Here is a 4,790-nt window from a genome sequence, read left to right on the forward strand (position 1 = left end):
CAAAAGCAATCCGCTAGCATTATCAAACAATGCATAAGTACTTTATATATGACGAAAAATAGGTAATAAAATATCCTTCGCTTACAGGTTTATCAAAAGGTTTCGCTTAAGCAAAGAAGCATTTAATTATGTTTTAAATAACATAAATATAAATTGCCAAGACACAAAAGCTGTTCCGGCGGTGCTCCAACTGGCTGCGTGTCTCAGCCTACTCGCAGGTGGTGGCTATCAGCATGCAATAGGCAATGACTATTTGATAGGAATGTGCCAGAGCACTGTCTCGAAATTAACGGGCAATGTTTTGGAAGAAATTGAAGCCAAATTGTGTCCTAAACATATAAAATTTTAGCCAGATGATTCGAGGAGGTGCAAAGAGTGGTTTGTTGAGAACTATCAAATTCCAGGAGGTAAATTCAATCCATGTTTTAGCTGTGAAACATTTATTTAATGTTCGTTTTTTAATAATAGTGGTTGGATGCATTGATGGCACCCACATTGGACTACAAAAGCCCACGGTCAACGAGCACATGTATTTCAACAGGAAGGGTTTTCATAGCATAAATGCGATGTTGGTGAGTTTTTTAATAAAGAGATGGAATGTTACTTTAAGGTTGTTTCTGTTAGATTTGCGACCACACTACGAAAATTCTCGCAATAAACTGCCAATATGGGGGTGCAGCCCACGACTCATTCATATGGAAGCATTCAAACGAACGAATGGTTATGGAACATCGTTTTTTGCACAATAGGAGTGACAATGCCTGGCTGCTAGGTATGTGTTATACATAATATATATAATTACAATTGATTTAGATTGTGCTAAATTACGTGTTGTTTGTTTTTAATAGGGGACTCTGGATATCCACTTGAGCCGTGGTGCATAACACCGTACAGAAATCCATCGGACGGATCAGGTGAAGCAAGGTTCAATGAAATTCATTCCAAGGCAAGGTGCATCATTGAACGAACTAATGGTGTACTGAAAGGTCGGTGGAGAATCCTAGAATACAACAAAAGAGGAAGATATGATCCTATAAAAGTGGCTAGGTTTGCGAATGTGTGTGCAGCGCTTCACAACATTTGTATACAATTTAATGTGAGCTTTACAGCAACAAATTCAGAGAGTCAAACCGCATCTGACATAGTGTCTGAAGAAGGCCAGTATACTAGAATCGGCCAAACAATCAGAGATCAAATTAAAATCTCGTTGATGAACTCGACATAAAATAAAATAAAATAACTCGAAACACTAATCGATACTTATTCAAAATCAATTTCATTTATTGCTTTTTTTTACTCCATTTAAAAACGCAAAATTTAGTTAATTTAAACTTGAACAAAACTTCAGGTATAGTTATTTAAAAAGAACTGAAATAAATATTCAAATGCATATATACATATTTACAAAAACTTAAATTAAACTTCAAATATATATATACATAAAACTTAAGTACAACCTAGAATATATACATATTTACAAAGAGGATTTTAATTCAGCAGGAGGGACACTATTTTTTTTCTTTTTCATTGACCTTCAATTGGTTTAATTCAATACTCTTGATTTTCAAATCAAGTTCTTTTACAGCTATTATAGCTCGGTGCTTCTCCTCCTTCATCGCCAAAATCCTGCTAGAGACAGCTAGCTGTCGTTCACTTATTTCAAGCTGCCTCTCGTCAATCTCTAGTTGCCTCTCCTTAATTTGAAGCAGCCTATCTATTTTCTGCCCCATAGCTTTATGGTGATCTGCTGTCAATTTAATGTTTTCTTCCAGCAGCGAAGCTTTATTTGTTGTTCTTCTTCGTGGAGTTGGAACGACTAGACGAGAAGGCGTACAGGAAGCAGGGCTGTTGGAGGAGGAACGACTTGGAACACTCCTAGTTGAATGGTTCCAATTACGTCCACTGCTCCTGCTTGAGGCCGAAGCACTTGATGCTGGTCTTGAAGCAACTGCGACTGGTGCAGGTTGTGAACTACCGTATGTTTGCACCATGCTGTTTCCTGAAACAGATGCTTCAAGACCAGCAGCTTCAACTATTAGCTCCTCAGCTGGAGTTAAAGCCCTCTGCTGGTAAGGTCCTCCGCCTGTCTGCCTTTTTGAACTTTTGTTGAAGGACAACTTTCTTTTCGCATTATACTTCTGATCTGCGTATACCTAGAAAGAAACTAATAAGTTTCATTTTGATAACATGATTATAATATATGTACTAACTTTTTTCCACAACTTCGCATTTTTTATTGGCGGTCCTTCCGTATTTAACTGCTTGCTGAGCTCTTCCTAAAGTCGGTTGGCAGTCGACCTTCCTTGTGCACAATTCGGCAAGGAATTTTTGACCAAATCTGTGTGCTCACTCATGAAATGAGCCATTATATCCTTCTGCTTGCTGTTTAATTTATTACAGTTTGTCCTGAAATTATAAAACTTCATTTAAAGTTACACAATTTACATATATTTTAGCTATTCTTACATATTTCGTTAATGCTTTGAAATTCTGCGCAATTACGTTTATAAATAACCGATCGAATGACAATTCGAACGAACGAGTTGTTCGATTACTCGATGACGTTTGTCATCATACCGAATAACGATAGCGATGACACGTTCACGATAGTTATAATCCGATTTGCGTTCTTTTACGTGACGAATTGCTCGTTCACGACTGTTACGATTCGGCCCCAGAGACCAGTTGATGTGGTTCAGGCGCACCCAGATGAGCCACAAGAAAAAATACAAGAAAAGATCAGAAATGCTCAGACGATGCTCAGAGTTAGGGAGAACGCAAATCGGCAGAATAGGGTATTCGACGTTGGTGACAAAGTTTTGGTCAAGTCCAACCGACGACTCGGAAACAAACTCACACCTTTATGTGATGAGAAGGCCGTGGAAGCAGACCTGGGGACCGAGGTCCTCATTAGAGGGAGGGTGGTCCACAAGGACAACCTAAGGTGACTCCCTTGTTTTTTTTTACACCTTTTTTTAAGCCACTAGGCAAACTCGTATAAGTTAGATATAGTTGTTCAACTTACTTTTAGCCACTTGGCATAGTTTTTATAAAACTTTCTTGGTGGTGGGCCTTAAAAAGAAAAACAAAAAAATTGCTAAAAAAGAAGAAAACAACCTGATTTCACAGGTTTGGATCCATATTACTCTTTTCCTTATCCCTGGCTTCGGCACATGTCATCGACTACTCGCGTGCCAGGTACATTCCCATCGTCGACGGCGAAATCTTGGTATGGGAGAAATACGCCTATGTCAGGCACTCGGCAAACCTCTCAGAGTACGCGCGAATGGTGGAAGAAACAGTCAAATTAATTGACATGTTCCCGCTATCCCACATGAAAAAACTTCTAAGTGTGGACACGGCACATTTACAAGACCTATTGGAGGCGTTAGGCACACACCATAGAGTCGCGAGGAGCTTAGATTTCCTAGGATCCATACTGAAGGTTGTGGCGGGTACACCCGATGCCGATGATTTAGAGCAGACTAGGTTTACTGAAATGCAATTAATAAATGCCAATAATAGACAAATAGAAATAAACACTAGAGTTCAGGACCAGCTTAACCAGTTAACAATCACTGTCAACAAAATTCTCAAGATAGCCAAAAACTCACAAGTTGACACTAGCCATTTATTTGAAACACTACTGTCTAGAAACAGAATGCTAATGATGGAGTTGCAAAATTTAATGCTTGCTATTACTCTTGCAAAGGCTAACATTGTTAGCCCAAACATTTTGGACCACTCAGATTTGAAATCAATTTGGCTAGAGGAACCCACCAACACTCCCATAGGAGATCTTATGTCCGTTGCGTCCGTAAAAGTTCTTCAATCCATTAACACCATACACTTTATAATTAAATTCCCCAAGATTAAAAGAGTTTGCAGAAAGATCACGATTTATCCTGTCGTCCACAAGAACTTCATAGTGCGATTGCTTGACAACGTCATAGCCGAATGCGATGGAGAAACCCACACACTGCAGAGTTGCGCCGCTTCACCTGGAGCCACATTTTGTCGTCTGGCTTTGGAAAGTTCATGTGCCAAAGAGCTCCATGCAGGTGGCACGGCACACTGCGAGATCCAGCCGAGCAACCTGGAAATAATCACCCATGTAGATGACGGAATCATCATCCTCAACGACGGGTCCGCAAGGATTCAGGTGGACAACGGCACTGAGATCCAGGTACAAGGCACGCATCTCATCACGTTCGGAGACCGAGTCGCAATTAACGGGACTCTCTTTTACAATCACAACAACGTACGCAATAGAGTCCCGGGTATTGCCAATTCTCCCTTGCTGAACATCACTGCCACCCAAGATGTCCTCAGCCTCCCTTACCTTCATCGTTTGAATGAACGTAATCTGGAGGTGATACAGCAATTCGAGAAAAACGCCGGAACTGATCAAGCTTATCGTGTGGCATTCATCATTGCAGCCATATGCTGTGCTTTAATCTGCATTGGCCTCACTCTTTGTCGAATCATCGGTGCAAAGAAGTCTGCAAAGCAGTTACGAGGAGTCGTCGCCGGGATTGGGTCGGCCGAGGACGGCCTTATACTTGAAGGGGGAGTAGTTAACAAATAACACTTAATATAGGATATTTCATAAGTTTATAATCAACCCTCGCTATCGCGTGCTTCATAAGTTAAGAAACAGCCCTCGCAATTGCGACATTACATAAGATGTATCAGCGCGCTATAGCTGCAATGGTCAGCGACGGTAACCGGACACTTTTGTTTTGCTGCAAGAGTTTCCGTTATCGCCAAAGATTTTGCTGAGTCGGCTT

The 4,790-nt window shown here is 40.6% G+C and overlaps 1 long non-coding RNA gene across 1 annotated transcript; it reads left to right on the forward strand.

Annotated features, from left to right (window-relative positions):
- Window positions 1–316: 316 nt before the first annotated feature.
- LOC128862299 (uncharacterized) lies at window positions 317–949 on the forward strand. Its single transcript, XR_008454450.1, has 3 exons — window positions 317–407; window positions 469–772; window positions 849–949. It is a non-coding gene; the product is annotated as an uncharacterized LOC128862299 (long non-coding RNA).
- The last annotated feature ends 3,841 nt before the right edge of the window (window positions 950–4,790 follow it).

Source organism: Anastrepha ludens, chromosome 2 (genome assembly GCF_028408465.1).
Source record: "Anastrepha ludens isolate Willacy chromosome 2, idAnaLude1.1, whole genome shotgun sequence".
NCBI classification, from domain to species: domain Eukaryota; kingdom Metazoa; phylum Arthropoda; class Insecta; order Diptera; family Tephritidae; genus Anastrepha; species Anastrepha ludens.